The sequence below is a fragment of the Thamnophis sirtalis genome, unplaced genomic scaffold (genome assembly GCF_051295495.1).
Source record: "Thamnophis sirtalis isolate CommonGarterSnake01/CBP01778 unplaced genomic scaffold, rThaSir2_p1.2 scaffold_1, whole genome shotgun sequence".
Lineage (NCBI taxonomy): Eukaryota > Metazoa > Chordata > Lepidosauria > Squamata > Natricidae > Thamnophis > Thamnophis sirtalis.
Genome location: NW_028261381.1, coordinates 118,290,993 through 118,311,389, shown reverse-complemented (window position 1 = coordinate 118,311,389; position 20,397 = coordinate 118,290,993).

Genomic DNA, 20,397 nt, shown 5'->3' with positions numbered 1-20,397 from the left:
TATTTTTTTTATTTAAGTCAAAGTTTAAATGTGTGAGGAGAGGAGAAGAACAAAATACAAACTGTAGCATGACTCTGGCAAAAGAAAGTAAAGATAGTACCAATATTGATAGGTGCCTTTGGTGCCTAACATATTTGGAGCATCACTTGAATATCAACAGCATTTACAAAACCATCATCAGTCAATTGCATTTTGTAAGCTTAACTTGGAAGGCTACTCCTGCAACATTACTTTAACACCATCAAACAAAAACATCTGTCTATCCCAGATCCTTGAAAAGGACTCAATAGCTGGATAAAAATGCCAAATCCAGTCTAAAAATCTTGTTAATTGTGTGACCAGCCATATTAATAATAAACATTAAGGGGTCTAATAGTAATCCACATGTAAATGTTAAATAGCCAATATTAAGGGAGGCCTCTTCAGAATGAGTCATTATCACCCTTAATATTCATTATTGCCACAATCCCACTTTCAGTGAGTATGAATAGCTAATTGCTATCAATTAGCAAAAAATGTTAATAAAAATCTCACATTTGCTTTACGTGAATGATCTGAAAATCAAAAATGGAAATCCAGTCATGGATATATACCATAAGAATTTTTAGGACATATATAGCAAAGGAATGTGTCTTAAAGAAATGTGCTACAATAGCAAAAAGCTGTCAGATGCCAACAACCTCACAAAAATAATTCAATTAGCTATGCATATGCTCAAGCCTATACACAGGAATCTCCTCAATGACAGTTTGCACCTGATAAGATTAGATAAAATTCATTGCATTCAAGAGGGGGAGGGGAACCAGACTTCACTCTCCTGTGTCCATGTAGGGATTACAGACCAATTATCCATTTAACTCCTCCCCCTGGCTTGTCCGGTCTTTCTCCTACAAAAGCAGGGTAAAATCATGAACAGTAATGGAAATGAAATGCTGAATAGCCAAACTATCAGTAGCCATCAAGACGAAGCCTATAAATATCTTGGAATTTTACATTTGGATAATTTCAAGCATGGAGGAGTTTAAAATGTGATTAGTAAAGAATACATGTAGGTCTTGATTGCCATTATAACCTGCCCATTATAGTCATAGGTTGTGATAGTCACCTATATAACTGACTGGGTGCCATAGCTATAAATCTTTGACAAAAGTTAGAAAATCTATGCATTGATATTTCCATCCATCAAATCCAAAAGGTCTGCACAAATATTAACCCAATACATTATGATATCCTAGGTTCTTCTGAAGAACTCGATGTATATGAAGGCCAACACCAGCTTTTAAAAAATGGCAGCTGTGATGTCACATTGTTTTGAACAGGGAACAATTATTTATTAAATTTGTAGAGAGACAGTTTGGTGGTTAAGACACCAGGTTAGAGACCAAGAGATGTGGAGTTCTATTCAAACTTATAGCCATGAAATATGGCTGTGTGACTTTGGGCCAGTCAGTTCAACCATGCCTAAATATGATTTGCCTCAGCTTTTTAAAGGTCATCAAGAGCTGCCACCAGAAGAAGGTTACTCTTACTTTCCCCTCAACTTTTGACAGGGCAATATTTGAATCAACATTAAATTTTGGGGATAATCTCAATGGAAGATTGTATATTTGGAGACTTCTAGCATGGCAAATTTAAAATAAAAACAAATGAACTATGTATCAAAAGCTATACCAGGGCTGTCAAACTCGCAGCCCATGGGCCAGATGCATTATGTACAGGCATGCCCATGCCCAGCATTAGCAAAGGGAGGAAAAGTCCTGATATGTTACGTGATGCTGCCATGACGAAGTGAGCTATATAAACTCACTGTCAGGATAGGAAGAAGAATTTAAACCAGTGTTTCTTAACCTTGGCAACTTTAAGATGTATAGACTTCAACTTCAGCCATGCTAGCTGGGGAATTCTGGGAGATGAATTCAACACATCTTAAAGTTGCCCAGAGTTGAAAAACTCTGCTTTAAACTGAATCTTTCTCCTTTCCTGCCCTATTAGCCATTTCACTGTGGTGTTGTACTCCATAAAACAATTGTCTAGTGCAGTGCTGTACAGAGCCACTACTCTAGTTGAGCTGAAGAACTTGGTGCAAAAGCTTTTCAATTTAACCCTATATGCAATATACTATTTGCCCATCCAAATTAATTTTTCACTATGGCAAAGCCTCTTAATGCAGAAATATATTTGGTACGGTATGAATTTTCCAGAGAAATGAAGAAATTTTGAATGCTTTTAGTTTTGGAAATAAATTGTTCTTTTGATCATTTAGGATAAAAAGCCATTTCATGTATGTTGAATAATTGTAGCATCTTTAAGATTGAACAGTGACTTCTAAATATTCTAAATAAGGGGAGTGACTTTATTCTACAAGTAAGTAAATGTTTATTGCAGATAGGCATCAAGTTATAATTGAAAGCAGAATTTCCATTACTAAGCAAGGCAGTGGTTAAGTGAATGGCACGTCCTATTTTACAACCTTCTTTGCCATGAGGTTAAAGCAAATCATTGCAGTTATTAAGTGAATCGTGCATCCATCAAAGTGAATCAAGCTTCTCTCACTGAATTCGCTTGTTGGAAGGTCACAATAGTGACCACATGGCCCCGGGACTCTGCAATCATCACAAATACGTGACATGTGCACAAATTTTGATCATGTGACCATGGGGATACTGCATGATTGCCATAAGTCCCTTTCTTGAGTGATGTTGTAACTTCAAATGACTTGTTGTAAATCAAGGATTACCTATACATGTATGTATGTATGTATGTATGTATGTATGTATATGTGTATGTGTGTATGTGTGTATGTGTGTATGTGTGTATGTGTGTATGTGTGTATGTGTGTATGTGTGTATGTGTGTATGTGTGTATGTGTGTATGTGTGTATGTGTGTATGTGTATACATACATACATACATACATACATACATACATACATACATACATTCAAGAAGCAGTATTGATATTGGGACCAGCTCTTTAAATAAAATAGGACCTCCCTGGTCTCCAGAGAGAAGGCGCATAAAACAAAGTAAACGATTTTCTGTCAACACTAAGTAGACAGGTGCTTACATTGAACAGCATTCTAATATGTCTCTGAATATTTATGTCTTATTTTTCAAATGCATTGCACATGAATGTCATAGCTATCAAACATCTGAATATAAGGAGATAAAAATGAAATTAATAAAAGGCAGATCAACATTTTACTCATTTCAAACACTTTTCTCCAGTGCTTGTTTTATTTTTGGATGTTAGCAATATTTGGGTTTCTTTTCACACAGGCAACTTCCCACCTCTCCTTCTCCCCCTCCCAAATCTGAATAAAATAAAAAAGTGATTTCTGTTTCTTATACTTTACAATCAGAAGCCATTTACATTATTTAATCACAGCAACAACCATACGATTAATGCAATATTGTTAAGATATGTTTTAGAAGAACTGAAACACTTTAGTCCAAATGATCAGTTATGTGATTTACGCCTTGAAAATCTGTAGCACCTTGTATCGTGTTTATATGAAAGGTTCTTTTGCAATTTTAGTTTGAGCTTCTTTATGATCAAAGATTATGTTTTTACATCTGCTGGTGAAACTGCTTTGAAAAGGCATCCTAGTGAAGTTTAAATAGGTGATTCAGTCAGATTCAGCAGATGTCTCTCTTGGTTGCACTATTACCTACTGTAATTTTTGGAGTATAAGACGCACCTTCCACCTCCTCCCCCAAAGGGGTGAAATCTGGCTGTGCCTTATACACTGAATACAGCATTTTTGGCCTCCCAAAACTCTGCCCCCTTCGCAAAAATGAATGTGCATAGGGAGACCTGCAACATCTCCTGGGGGCTGGGGAGGGCAAAAATGAGCAAAAAACAACCAGTTTTTTGCCCATTTTTGCCCCCCCCCAACCTACAGACCTCTCAAACTCTCTGCATGCCCCATTTTTCACAAAGTGCAAAAACTTTTTTAAAATTTACCTCTTCAAAATCTTGGTGCATCTTATATTCCGGTGTGTCTTATAGTCCGAAAAATGTGGTATCTCTTGTTCTGTTAGAAAGAGAGCAGGAACATAGTAGAAATGTCTGAAGTTTAAAATATTTGAATTTTCAGTGTGACCACAGTTCAGAAAATATAGGGAGTAGGAGTTTCTGTCTACAGGTTTCAGAATAGGACAGAAAGTATTACTTTTCAGACATGTACCATGACCCACTTTCTGTCCTGCTAAGCTTACATGACTTGCAGCCAAAGGCCCTTCTTCCCTAACCATTTGCTTGTGACATTGCAGTCCAAAATACATAGAAGGAATCTTGTTAGGAAAGTTTGTTTTGTGCCAAATGACTCTTTCTCTGGAATTTATTTGACATCAAATAGTTTTAGGGTATTTTTATGAAAGTGATGGTATGACAACAAAATGTATAGCATTTGATGGCTTTGCATTTGCAAAGCCATTCATCTGGGCCTGCATGCTTAGATCATCGACATACCAGAGCCCTACAACTCTCTGAGGACTAGAAGCACACTTTTTTTTACTGAGCGAGGTCATTGAAGATCAGATAATAAGTTGCAGAGAGCTTTGCATATCCTGTTCCCATTCTGCCATTTTCTTTCTTCCCAAAACCAGGATGATGAGATTCTAGGATTTTCAGTATAACTTGCCCAAGATGAAAAAGCAGATGTTGGTAATATTTAGCTATGATTAGGAATGGCTGGTGAATTCGAAGTTCATAAGTTCATTTCAATTCAGACAAACACATGTTTTGTTGCTTATTGAAATGCAACCATCCCACTTTAAGCTGGAAATAGGACTGGAAACTTCATAGTTCTTGATACAAGCCATGTCAGTAACACTCTTGCAAAGAGAAGTCATCTGTTTCCTATTAGCAAATGCAGAAAATACTGAAATGCATAAAAATGAGAGATGTCTCTGGATGGGCCTTATTATTTAATCCCTTTTTTTTCAGTGTGGTGGCATAGATGATTTTTCTTTTGATCCAAAAATATGGCTATAGTTTGCAAAATGTGTTTGCCATATTAAGAGAACTGAAATGTAAGGTAATGGAAGGATTTCTTTAAAATTCCCCACAGTCTCTTGGCCACAAACAATCCTTTACTGCTCAAGTGTAAATAGAAAGCTTTTGTGTGGTTTATAACAAAATACAGCCTAGAAATTAGCATTCCATTCAGTTCTTTTCCCCCTCTGTAATATATTAAACAGCCCAATAGAAAGAATGGCATTTATGAACCATTTTCACATGAGCAAACTTATCTCCACGTGTTCTTAAAACCCTAGAAGGATTATGGAACATAGTCTTATGAATGAAGGTGAATGTACATATCCCAGAATAATGTTGCAGGAGCCAATCTGAGTTGGTCACTGGGACCAGAGGGTTCATCTTCCAAGCTTTTGGAGTCATGCTGGAGCCCATTCCCTGAGGATGGACTCCAGCATGAGTCTGAAAACTCGAAAGATCACATCTCTGGTCCCAGTAATCTATCCACATTGGATCCTGCAAAAATATTATTGGATGACCATCCTGGAGCATAGGAGTGGGAAGGTGATACTTAGACTTGTAGCCTAAAGTGGTATTTCCCAGTAGCCCTTGAGTGGCTCTCATGTAAATCATATCCTCAGTTAGATGGATCTTTTGATCTGATCCAGCAAAACTCTTCTTACATGTTTTTATTTTATTTTATGCACAGTAGACATTAGAACTTAGTTCTGTAATCAAAAATGGTAGATCTGCATTTCTTTTTCTTAGGATATAACCTCTCTGTATTTTAAAACTAGTCTTCATACTAGATTGACTCTAAGATGATTTAAGAAAAGCCTGCTTGGATTGAGTTGCTTCATTAGCAGCTAGCAAAATAGCACAGAGCACCGTCCATTACACCCAACCTTGGTGAAATTAGTTGTGGCTTTCCAGTGGGGATAATTTCTTGGTTGGGTTGGGAGTGGGTTAATATCTAAACTTGCATTGTAAACTCTGGCTCTTACTTATTTGTAAGGGACATTTTGCAGAAGTATGAAAGGGAAAAGTTTGTGTTGCAATGGTAGCATCTAAGGAGGTTGTTCAGCACAGGAAGGACAAAAATCAATGTTCTGCCTAGTTGGATATAGCTTTCTTTTTATCAACATTAAATATTTATGACTGTCGATGACATATAACCAAAATATTAAACCAGACTCAAACTAGACTATGGTATATTCTTGTGATGAGGCAACATGATTTAGATCCATACATGATTTATTATTAGCACTCTCACCTCCTACTTGTAAGAGATTGAAAAGCAATTTCTTTGGACATAATCTGTATCATTGTTTCCTTTCCGATTCTTTATCCCTATATTTTGTTTGGGCCCTTGAAAAAATGCAAACAAACTTTAGAAACTGACCTGAAAAACTAACCAATCTGTAAAACCTTGCTCTTCTTTCTACAGATTGTTCCCATTACTATCTGAGCAAGGTGAGCTTGTGTGCTTGAACAGCAAGTAATTTGCCAAAGAAAAAAATCCATAGAGAGAAAATAAAAATGTTGTTGGTTTCCTGCTCCTTTCCTGCCCCTCTCCAAAAGCCATACAATCCATCTGTTTAATCTAAACAATCTGGCTGGGTGAGAGAGGAGGGGCAATTACATAGGCTGTGGAATCTGACACACAGCATTATAGATGATTTTTGAACGAAGGGGACATGTTATTGGTTCTGCCCAAAATTTGACTGAGAAAGGTTGATCATGTATTAGGCATGCTTTGGGCACTGCAGGATGCAGTCGGTGTGCAAACTTTGAGTTAATGTACTCTAGAGGCACTGTTGTTTCCTTGCTTTAAAAAGGTATTTGGGGGTTTATTTATTTGTTTGTTTGTTTAGTTTGTCACTCATGTACCAGATAACAGGAATAAGAATAAATATGAATAACAACACAGGAAATGGGTATAAATAAATGGGGACATTAGGACAGGGACAGTGCACACTTTGGTGCACTTATGCATGCTCCTACTGATTTCTTAGGAATGGGGTGAGGTCAACATTAGACAGTTTAAGGTTAAAGTTATGGGGGTATGAGGATGTAACAACAGAGTCAGGTAGTGCATTCCAGGCATTGACCACTGTTGCTGAAGTCGTATTTTCTGCAATTGAGTTTGGTGTGGTTTTCCTTAAGTTTGTATCTATTGTGTGCTTGAGTATTATTGCGGTTGAAACTTAAGTAGTTGTTGACAGGTAGAATACCTTATGCCACCAGGCTCAAAATTTTGGCCTTGGACAACCTAGAACTACACTGCCTAAGTGTAGTATTCAGGGTTTCTGTCTGAATGCAGCCATGAAGTGGCTATCAAGTTTAAAAAGCTGCTTGTATCTCATGTAATGCAGTATATTTCCACCAAAATCATTTCCCTTTGAACATTGTGCTTATACAATACCTATCTTATAAACATCACAGGATGAGGGATGTATATATAGCTGCATAATAGGAGGACATGCTAGAGGGAAATGAAGTTTGCAAAATTTAGGAAACACTATAATTAATGTGATCCCAAAGGAGATCATGACACAAGCTGCATTAGGTCTTGTATGGGACACCTTCTCTGTTCTGTGCACAGGAAGGACACGCCGGGAAGCAGGAATTCAGGTTGTGTGAGCTACTATAAATCTGACATTTCACAACTTTAGTTTGTAGCCTAAATAACTTCTCCTTGAAATAGGTAGGAAAAAAAATTCTTTCAACAGCAGCAATACATGTAAAATTCATTGTGGTGGAACTGCAGCAATACTTTTTTTTTTTATCTCAAAGCTCCAAGTTACAAACCAAAATTATTTCACCTGCCCCTGAACTGTAGACATTTTTGTTGTTGAATTAAGCCAGCACTTCTTTGATGGACCAACTTGATGAATGTGAACTGTACGCTGTTCAATAGGTCAAGAGAAGGAAAAGGAAGAGGAAAGAGGGCCAGAATTGCAGGGAAAAGTTATTAAGCAGTATATATGTCAATTCAAATTGGAACTTGTCCAGGACACTAAGGCTGAAGGCTGTTAAAACTATTAGCAGAATTAATTCACTTTAGAAATCGCGGAATTATTTGTTTGCCAACTGTTTTTAAACCATCATTGTATTATTATTTTTTTAAAAAAATTCTGTGTGAAGATAACAATTGTCCTTCTGTTTTGGATATTGCTTTGAAACTTTTTATTCTCTTCAAATGGGATTTTCTGAAAGTAACATTTCAGCTGTCTTCCTACATAAATGTACCTATCTCTTGATTTTACAATCTGTATGGAGCCTTAATCATAGGAAGCAAAGCACTGAGTAGCAGCTTATAGGATCTACTTTTCAATCTGTTATTTTGGGTTCAAATATCCAGCAGAGAAAAGGCATTTTGGGGGGGGGGTCAACCCTTGATGCCCCTTTTCTTTTCTCCCACTGATCGGGGCACTGCAAAGTCTAATATATTATAATCTACATTATGTGCAAAGTACCTTTGTATCTACTACAGTGATTTATAAATAATTGGTACAGTTAAAGCTTGCGCACGGGCAGGGGGAGGGAGCTGGAACTGGTTCTAAATGGCACGGTAGATTTGTGCAACCTCTCCTATAGAAGAGGTTAGAACTGGCAGAAACCCACCCCTGCCATCTCAGTCAAAATCAAGCTTTGTGAGATGGATATAATTGTGTTTGATCTGAAACATTTCTGATCATGGATGGGGATTTACAACATTCTGCCACCCCTTCAACTTTGCAAATAAAAGCTGGCATATCAAAGAGAAAGCAAACCTGAAAGTCTCTCTCACACCTACTGTATGTAGATCCCTGCCTCTCTCCCACCCCCCTTTGGTATAGGGGAATGACATTTCATCTCAGAAGTGTCCTGCTATGGTATTAGAATTAGGGTCATTCTTTGGTTGCTGTAATATACATTTTTATTACTAATACTCTTTCTGGAAAAGTTAATCCATATGATTTGGATTTCAATATCCACTGAAATTCTCCTCTGAGAAATGGATCTCTATAATGTAAAGTGATGATGTGTAGAACTTTTGCTGATGCACATATTGGAAGATTTTTCTATTCTGTCTGGATTATAATAATACAAAATCATCATTTATAGTGACTTTTTATTATTATTATTTAAAATCATCAGCTTGAATATCAGTTATGAGCAGAGTGAAGAGGCCATACAGCAAACATGTTAGTGCCAGAATCCAAGTAACATAATGGCTTAATTGTAATGCCAATCATACTATGGCTATATTTATTATGTTACATTTAACATAATAAATCTACAGTTTATTTTATGCTGGTTTAACATGTGAGCTCTGCTAGTGTATCTTATAAACCATGACATTGGTTTAGTGACTCCAATATAACAGCTGAATCAAAAGACTGTGATTTAATGAGTACCACTTGTACGTAAGTGATAGATGGATGTGCCTTTATAAATACTCAGTTCACACAGCATATAAAATCATAATTTGTTTATCAATGGCATATTAAATAAATCAAAATTGTCTGAGTCCATACAACACATTGAGTCAACCAAACCAAGCAGCTACAGTTCTCTAGGTTACTACATTACACTTATTGTGCTTCAGTTTAGCATATTGTGTCAAGCCAGCCAAATAGATTAGTAACTGTCTAATCTATTTTCTTTGAATGTAACAATATAATATATTTGCCAGATTGATCCAAAATATAAAGCAGCCTGAGGCAACTCTGTTCCCATCCCAAATAGATGGGAACAGGGTTACAATTTCTTCTGTGATCATTCTGTACCTACTATTGTAACTTTTGCTTTGCTATTTCATTTTGAACAGCTGATCCTATTGAACAGAGGTTACTCAGCTGTTCAAAAAGCTGTTCCTAAAGAGCCTTAGTAGTCCAGTGGTTAGAATGCAGTACCGCAGGCTACTTCTGCTGACTGCTGGCTGCCTGCAATTTGGCAGTTCTATTGTATACCCAGCAACAGCCTGTGCTGTGTCCAGCCAATCAGGGCGCAGTAATAAAGTGACAGTTAATGACAGTTGCTTGTGCCTGAGAGTATAAATACCGTGTCAGTTGAAACAGAATCTGAATCGCTGTCATCTTCTAATAAACATCTTGCTCTCTGATTCCATGGCTCCTGCGTCTATCCCTCACAATACACTAAACTGGCGACGAGGGTGGGATCGCGATTCCGCAGAGCCTGGAAAACAACGCGAAAATCAGAAAAAATCCACAACGGAGAACAAATGGCCAGCATGCACTCAGCAGCAGCAGTTGCCACCGTGAAGCCTTCCGTCTACGCCAACTTGAAGGATGAGCCACGCCAACTCCAAGGACGAGCCACAGACCGCGAAGGCCAACCTCGTCAGGACTGCCTGCCTGCCTGCAGCCGCTGCTGCCTTACATTCTCCTCACGGCTTCTATCTGCCTAATACAAACCGCGTTCGATTTTAAGTCGCCTCAATCGGCTCCAAATACAAAGTGCATGGCCTCAACTAGCTGCCTAGTTGCCTAATACAATACTGCACTGGAAAAGAGACCCAGCTGTAGATCGATGTTCCCCAAACCTCTGACATGCGCTCAGAAGCTGTCAGAAGCCTGCTACCTGCCTTCCAAACCGACAAAGCCTGCCGCCGTTCTTCCTACAAGGCCACCTGCCTTACAAAGCTGCCTGCCTCCCAAGGAGTAACTCTAGCAACTCTAGCCGCTCAGAAGCCCTCTAGCTGCTCAGAAGCCTGCCTGCTGCACAGAAGCTTCTAGCCGCTCAGAAACCTCCCTGCTGCACAGAAGCCTCTAGCCGCTCATAAGCCTGCCTGCTGCCTTCCGAACGAGCCCAGGATCTCCAACGCCACCACCTCCAGGGCCGGCTCCGCTCTCAAACGCTCTCAAAGTGCTGTCTCCGCTCTCAAATGATCTCAAATTGCCGTCTCTGCTCTCAAATCACCTTCCTACACATCCAAAGTACAAACCTCATCATAAATATGGCCGCTAAACCACGCTCCGGGCCTGACTGCTCTTCTCAAGAGGCGTTTTGCAACGCAACGCCATTCCTGCCTCAGCAACCCCCCCCCCCCGCCAACAGAAAGCACAACGTCCAACCGAAGTTACCAACAGGCTTGGACTTTTTTGAGTTTCCCTCCATGTAAGCTCTCCAGCCTACAGGATCGGCAACGTCGATAAGGACTTGTACGCATGCGTATTTAGCCAAGCATGCCCAGAGTTGAATATGCAAATATGAATATGCAAATGTGTATATGCAAATATGAATATGCAAATATGAATATGCAAATGTGAATATGCAAATGTAAATATCCAAATAACTGGGGGGAAGGAGAGAATTGTAAATGTTGAACAGGAACACAAAAATGCAAATAAATTGTAAATGTTGAACATGAGCACAAAAAATGCAATAAATAAAGAGATAACACAAAAATGCAAACAAATAACACGCAAATTGACAACACAAAAATGCAAATGGATAACACACAAATAGATGGTGATTATGCAAATAACTGGGAGGAAGGAGTATTGTATACCCAGCAACAGCCTGTGCTGCGCCCTGATTGGCTGGACACAGCACAGCCTGTGATTGGGTAATAAAGTGACAGTTAATGACAGTTGCTTGTGCCTGAGAGTATAAATACCGTGTCAGTTGAAACAGAATCTGAATCGCTGTCATCTTCTAATAAACATCTTGCTCTCTGATTCCATGGCTCCTGCGTCTATCCCTCACAATACACAAAAAGTTCAAACTCACCAGGCTCAAGATTGACTCAGCTTTCCATCCTTCTGAAGTCTGTAAAATGAGGACCCAGATTGTTGGGGGTCAAAATGCTGACTCTGTAAATCACTTAGAGAGGGCTATAAAGCACTGTGGAGTGGTATATATGTCTAACTGCTATTGATATTGATATTATGCTATCACATTTATCCTTCAGAATTAAGACTACAAATATTTATTTTACAAGGAGGTTCAAAATGTTGGATATTGGTTGAAAAGTTAAAAATCTCTCAGAAATTGTGCTAGCTTAAATAATGGAGGGACAGTGGATGTGGCAAGCATTTTTCAGTGTTAAATTTCTTCATTCCTAGATTTATTTAAAGCAGAGGTGCATAATTTGCTCAGAGTAAAACCTATGTGTTGTCCAGCATGTTGAAAACTATAGGAATTGAAATTCACCTAAAGATTTAAAGTATATCAAGTGTTCACTTTATTCCTTAAAACTTCTTTCTTCCCCCAAATTTAGAAAAGGAAAATGTTAAATAAACAAATTATTAAAATTAGTAATTTTAATAATAAAAATTAAATTAGGAAAATAGCATAAACATACACTAGTAAAATTATGCCATATTACTGTATTAATACAAGGCATAGAACTAAATTTTTAAACAAGTTAAATCTAGACCATATGGTACCATATTGGTCAATTTTTCCTTTCTTTCATTATAAAGTAAATTCAAAGGCTAAAAGTTTATAAATTTAATTAAGCCAACCTTCATACACACACATTTAATAAGACTAACCTTTATATAGATAAAGCCAACTTTTATATACAGACAAATTTCATGTTTCAGGATGTAATTTAACAAAATATTAACATTGTTAATTCTTAATTTTCTTCCAAGAACTTGGCCCACCTAAGCTTTACTGGCTAAAAAGGAACTATAATGCACAAAACCAAATGTAGGGTGCCTTCAAATATATTATATCTTCAACAGAGAAAGGATAATAATCAACTCTTGTTAAACATCTTTTGAGAACTCCAATCAACTTGAAATAGATTTCTTCTTAAATTAACCTAGTTTTCACATCAAAGGAAACCAATGTGATGTTCATTAACACCTGGGACCATTTTTAAAAATAGGATACTCCAGTTCTCCATTCCCCTTTCTTGAATGTAGTCCAGTTATTTTTGTTAAGTTTTTTCCATTCTTAATAATATTTAATTGTTAGCTTAACCTCTATAAAAGGGGGGGGGGAAATAAAACTGTTTTTTCAAAGGTTTCAATTCTTCTGGATTTTCAAAAGCAAGTAAAGCATCCAGACCACCACATAAAGAATGTGGGTGGATCCCATAAACACACCACACCATAATTTTTTTATCACAAAAATCATTCACACTATACTATTTAATACAAAATGAAAATGGAGGAGCAGAGTGGAAGTGATAGGTAGTTTTGCTTTTTTGGACTCAAGTAAAGATAAAGATGAGCAGAGTGCTTGTGAAACAAAGAAGATATTAATCTTAGGTTGAGAAGAATGAGAAATGTAGACAACTTCATGAAGGATAAGAACACTTCAATGACAATACAGATAGAATAAATAACACAATGATCTCTCCAGTGGTAATGTGCAGCTTTGAAAGCTGGACGTAGACAGAAAAAGTGACAGAAGCAAGATAGCTGCCTTCAGATTACAGGTTGTCTGATGGTTACTAAAACTACTATGCACAGCAAGAAAAACCAGTCAGTCGTAGACAAAATAAAAACTGACTGCTTAGGTTTTTAGGTTTAGGTTTTATTAGCATTTGTAGGCCGCCCTTTTCCCTGAGGGGACTCAGGGCGGCTCACAGAAAACCAGGGAGAGGGGAATACAACATTAAGACAACAACATATAATAAAATAGTAGGCAACATCCATTCATCATTCGGGCGGGGTAGCGATTCTTATCCCCAGGCCTGACGGGCGAGCCAGTTCTTCAAGGCAGTGCGGAAGGCCTGGACGGTGGGGAGGGTACGAATCTCCACGGGGAGCTCGTTCCAAAGGGTCGGGGCTACTGCTGAGAAGGCCCTCCTCCTTGTGGTTGCCAGCCGACACTGGCTGGCCGATGGAATGCGGAGGAGGCCTAATCTATGGGATCTTATAGGTCGTAGGGAGGTAATTGGCAGAAGGCGGTCTCTCAAGTATCCAGATCCACTGCCATGTAGGGCTTTATGAGTGATTAATAGCACCTTGAAGCGCATCCGGAGATCGACAGGTAGCCAGCGCAGCTCGCGGAGGATAGGTGTTATGCGGGTGAATCGGGGTGCACCCGCAATCACTCGCGCGGCTGCGTTCTGCACTAGCTGAAGACTGCTCCTATAAGAAGCAGCAGAAACTCATATTTTTTGTGCTTGAGGATGTATGTGGTGATGGTGATGCCCTAGAAAAAAAGATTATACCTGCCAAGCTTTGAGAAACTAAAGAAGAAGACAATACCTAAAGTGGATTGGCAAGATTAAAGACAGCCCTTTGAAGAGCTATGGGATGTTGCTAGGGGCTGGACATGATGATAAAGTTTTGTCCATCAATTATCTGGCATTAAGCACTCTCAAGCACTTGAGAGAGTGCTGCTACCTAAGTTATTAAAGGCAGAGTTTATCATCTCCCAAGTTAGTCTCAATATTTACTCATTTATTTCTATTTCAGAGCAAGTATTCCTTGGTTTTGACAATCATCTTTATCCAATTGATGTAAGAATCTATTCTATACTGATACCCAAGGTTGTTGGGACTGTCCAAGGGGTAGCTGTTGCTGCTGCTATTATTATTATTATTATTATTATTATTATTATTGTTGTTGTTGTTGTTGTTGTTGTTGTTGTTGTTGTTACATGTGGTTAATCTTTGGTGAGATTCACAGCCTTTGGGGCTGGTTGGTAGCTCAACAGCTTGAGCCCTAACCAAGGACCTAGGAACTGTTAAGGTAACGTCAGAGGATATAAGCTGTTCCAAGTAGGATAGTTTTTTGTAGAATCAGAATGTTCAAGTCTGATAAATTTAAAATTTCCAAATAGCGAGGTAGACCTTTAGGTATTGTTCCAAGGGATCCAATTACAATCGGGACAACACATGATTTCTTTTTCCATAATCGCTCAACTTCAATTTGCAAGTCCCGGTACTTTGTGGTTTTTTTCTTGATGTTTATCTTCAATTTGTGCATCTCCAGGTATTGCAATGTCAATGAACCATACTTTTTTCTTTTCAACTATTGTTATGTCAGGTGTGTTGTGGGCCAAGTTGTTGTTGTTGTTGTTGTTATTATTTATTCATTAAACATGAAAATCAGTCAGCTGAACGTTGAAAAATGCATCACAAATAATAGTGCTAATGGTTGATATGGGCTTCTGCCAGCATCCTAGGTATCAACAAAGTACCTTCTTAAAATATAAGATGTTCTGAGTAGCACAGTTTTTTGCAGTTCTGCTGGTGTTATTGTAGAAGCTGCAATTTGTTGATGTATCTTATAAAATTCTTGGACATGGTAGCAAGTGCCCTAATGACAATGGGTATAACTGTTGTTGCTGTTGTTGTTATCATCATTGTGATCATCATGATCATTATATTAAAAGTATTAATTAAATTATTTTCATATAATGAATGTTTGTGGTTTGATAAACTATATAAAACTAAATGATGGGTCAATGATCTGAGGAGTTTGAGAATTCCTAATCTATCTAGAAGATGATCTAGCCAGAGAACTGAATATTGCTGAGACAGATACAATAGTGAGAGAACCGAATCTGGATTCAGCAGCAGGGATCCTTTCAAAGGCCTAAGTTTTGGGGAATTGAATCTTGTATATCTTTTTATGGTTCTAGTGGGTCCTATCTAATCCTGATTGAGGAACATAAGTTATCCTGCTAATTTAGAGAGGTCAAGGTACCCAAAGTACACTGTCCATTATTTTGGTTTTGGCTTATAAATAGCTATATTTACTGTATAAGATGCACCCTTTTCCCCTCAAAAAAGAGGGTAAAAATCTAGGTGCGTCTTATACATTGAATACAGCATTTTTGCCCTACTGAAAACCTGCCCCTTTTGCAGAGGGTTTGGGAGGCTTGCAAAGTGCTCCTGGGAGCTGGGGAGGGCAAAACTGAGCAAAAAATGGGCTGCTTTTGCTTGTTTTTGTCCCCCCACAGCCCCCAGGAGCACTCTACAAGCCTCCCAAAGCTCTGCATGCCATCTCTTTTTTTTTTTTGCAAAAAATGACCCGTTTTTGTAAAAAAAACAGACCATTTTTTGCTTGTTTTTTGCCTCTCCAACACCCAGGAGCACTCTACAAGCCTCCCAAAGCTCTGGGTGCCTCCCCCCTTTTTTTGCAAAAAAATGAGGCATGCAGAGGGTTTGGGAGGCATGCAGAGTGCAAAAACTTTTCTTTTTAATTTACCTCTTCAAAATCATGGTGCGTCTTATAGTCTGAAAAATACAGTATTTTATAAATAGCTTGTTTGTGTGTGTGTGTGTGTATGTATACACACACACACACACACACACACATCAGGCAGGTGTTATATGAAAACTGAAAAGCAAAATGCATTTTCTATTTAGCAACCATTTCAGATTGTATCTGCAGATGAAAAACCATTCTACTATAGTAAGCAGAGTTTCTGGCAAAACTCTGTATTTCAGAGTCTATAAAAGTATTAAACGTCTAAAGATTAAGTAAGTAAATGAATATATATTTTTCTCCGTGTGTTTTATTTAACCCAAAATGACCATAAAGTTTCAACTGACTAGTCAGTGTAGCCCAGTTCAGAAATATGCCTTGAATATCTTTATGATTGAAATTGATGCAATACTCAAAAAAAGAACAATATTCTATGCACATAAAAATGTGAAAGTTGATTTAATAAATGAGAATTTTTAAATATTAGTTATTTACTGATGTTGCTAACAAATAGCTTGAAAAGAACAGATTTGCAGATTGGAATGTGAGTTAATTCCCATTTCATCCCTAATACAAATCTGAGCTCACTCTGAGCAACCCTCAAAATTCCTCCATGTTGTTGAAAATTTTTAATGTTTCAAGTATTAGAGGGGGACATTATACCTATATAAGCAATCATCATAATAGTTGTCTTAAATTAAATAAGTTAAATACCATTTGGCATACTAATCCCAGGTTGTTACTCAACAAGCCAACCCAGTCTTAGATGGTATTAGACTGATCAGTTCATATAAAATGTGTACTTTTGCTACATATAAAATAATTGACTTCTTGTCTTGCCTACTCATCTGATAAACTGCACTGCACATTTTTATATAGTTAAACCATCTGTGTACATCTGCCTGGCAACAGTCCAATTTTCATGGATTAAATCATAGACCAAAAATCTAAAATCTTTTTTTCATATTTTTAGTATGAAATTGCATTTCACTATCACCTTATTTGTATTAGAGTAATTAAAGGGGTGTGATAACTCAGTGGTTAAAAAGATTGAGCTTGTCAGCTGGAAAAGTGAGTCCCATGTGATGGAATGAGCTCCTGTTCCTTGCCCCAGCTCCTGCCCACGTAGCCGTTCCAAAGCATGCAAATGCAAATAGATAAATAGGTATCACTTCAGTGTGCCTCAGTGTATAGTCATCCTGGCCACATGAGTACCCTAGAGATGTTCATTCAATGCATGAGTGAAAAAGAAGGCTGTGAAAATATGTACTGATCCCCACACAATTGTTTCAACTTCTACCCTCAAAATAATGCTATAGGACACTGCACACCAGAACACAACTAGACACAAGGACAGTTTTCCCCTAAATGCCATCACTCTGCTAAACAACTAATCTGCACAACACTGTCAAATTATCTACAAAGACTTTATTACTATTCTTCTCTTCCTTCCTAGTACCTATCTCTTTCCTAGTATCTATCTCTTCCACTTATGACTATAACCATTGTAACTTTAAAATTTGTATTGTTTTGTTTCCTAGTATAATTTGATTGCTTATTAGTATCCTATTACTATCACTAAGTGTTGTATCTTATGATTCTTGATGAATATATTCTATTTTTTTTAATGTACATTGAGAGTATATGCACCAAAGACAAATTCCTTGTGTGTCCAATCACACTTGGCCAATAAAGAATTCTGTTCTGTTCTATTCTATTCTATTTGAGTCGGGTACAATTGAACAGGGAAAAACTTTACCTTTAATTAAAGGCAACACAACAAGCATTAGGTTGCACCTGGAAGTTTAGAGATATGGTTCATTATATTCTGTTTATAGATGCCAGACTAGACTATCAGATGAATCTTAAACACTGCTAATAAAATAGCTTTCCTCACTGAAGCAAAGCAGAAGATTACTTCAAGACAGTTCCAGACCCACCACTGTTATTTCTATTATTTCACTGGCCCCTCCCAGATTCTGACACCTGTGATGACTGCCTCTTTCCACCCTAACATTAGTCTACATTTGGGGAGTTTGTTTCTTCCACTGTGGAAGTGCTGAAGCAACAAAGCTGAAGAAAATTAATTCCATGGACAGGGACAACAAACAAGCATTCCCTTCCTTTTGCAAGATAGCCTGGGATGAATTAATAGCAGCAGAGAATCTCCAGCATGCTGTTAATTTTAAATCATACTGATGCAGGGTATGACTTTATGGCCATGCTATTAAAATCAGAAGCCAGCCACAGTAATCAGCCAAAAGCTTGAGTTGGCATTGTGGCAGCTTGGAGCTTCTCTGATTAGAAAATAGTTGAGCCCAAGATCTTCTGGAGAATGGAATAGATGGCTTTTACTAGTAACAACCAGTATCTTTGTTAATACATGTATGCAGGTTACCAAACAAACACGGAATTGCCATGTTTTAAATAAATTTGCATGCATAAGTATTAATTTAAACCCATGCATTTTCAGAAGAATGCCACACCCACACACCGCTCCCTTTCAGCCAAGCCTGCATATTTTTCATTATTTGTCTTAAACCCTGACAAAATAATTTTTCTTCTCCTCAGGATTTGATCGATCCTGCTGTGAATGTGAGTTATGGGGCTTGACAATGATAATAAAACAAAAAGGAAAGAAAAAAAAGAGGAAGCAACACGCACAACTCCCCCCCCCATTTCTTTGTTTGCAAATGCAAAGCATTAATTGCATTCCTGCGTGGCAATCTGGACTGAGCTTCTGCTAAGCAAATTAGATATAAATTGAAGGTGAGGGCAAAAGGGTCACCACAGCAAGGGAGCATCGAGTGACAGGCGCAGGGACCTCCGATGCATGGCTTGCAGAGCAGATGTTCACAAGGATGCAGTGATTATTGAACTGGTAATAAAAAAGCATCAGCTTACAGGCAGCCACGATGGATGCTGGTAATTATAAAGCATCCCCTGGGAGAAAATGACACAAGTCAGCCGCATCTCTGCAATCACAGGGGCATAATTAAAGCTCCAGTAACAGTTGTTAATAGGGTGCAAATAAAACAGGGGGAAAATTTGAACGCAGTCTTTTTTTTAGACAGACGGCAAAGGGCAATGTAATTACAGGGACTGCACATTTTATAATTTTACTATAGGTAGTAAAACAAAGAGTTTTAATATATATTATGGATGCAACTGTAGCAACACATACAAACACACACTTTGCACAGTGCATAAACAGTGCCAAAAGCATTTTGCTCTGTGTCGTTTGGATGTAGAGAACAGATTTTTAAACAGAATGTTTATGCTTTTAATTTAAAAAAAATGAACTAAACAAAACATAAAGAAATATAATAATCATAAATATTTGGCCATTGCATCTTCTTTGGAAGATCCATAAAGGTGCAATGTGCCAAGAGATGCATGGGCAACAACCATAAAAAATAAGCATAATTTGTTCAAGTAGTATTTAAATATCATGTAGGGAAGGTAAGAGGAATATACCAGTTACACATACTTGGCGCTTCAGACCAGCGATCCATAGCCTTGCTAGTCTTTGGCAACAGGAATGACTCATAGTATTTATGGAGTATATGTTATTAAAAACATTATTTGCTTTCTGACTAATCTAGCTATGAAAATGAAATAATACAAGATATTATTATTGTAATTTAATATACCGCATGTTTCAGTAGAAACAAATAAGTGTAGATTTTATTCATTTGCCTTGCTTAAAAGTCAAGAGAGTGATATTGTTTTCTTAATTATTGTAAGCTGAAGAAATGTCTATGGAGATTCTCAGTCATCCAAGTCATGGTCGCGCTAAAGGTGCTTTTTCAAAAGGAAACTGGACTTCATTTTTCCTTGGAGACATTTCACTTCTCATCCGAGAACTGAAGAAGCTTCTTGGATGAGAAGTGAAAATGTCTTCAATGAAAAGCAAAGTCCAATTGCCTTTTTCACAATTTAGGACCATCTGAAGAAATATAAGATTGTGATAAGCTAAAACTGTCTCATGTTCTGTAATTGTACTCCTAACATGTTTCCAAGGATGTACTAAAAACACTTCTTAGCTAATAGGGCAACACACAGTTATAACAAACTTAGAATTTATTTGAGCCACTGCTGATCACGGAAATATAAAGGAATGGATAGACTACATGTATCTAGTGTGGGAAAATGTCCGAAAAGCATTGCGGGTTGCAGCAGACACGTACAAGAGACACATCGACACACTGGTAGGGGGGCAGCATGTCAGCCCTCAGTCTGCCATCCAGGGGGAACCTGTCCATCACCATGCCCGCTCAGCCATG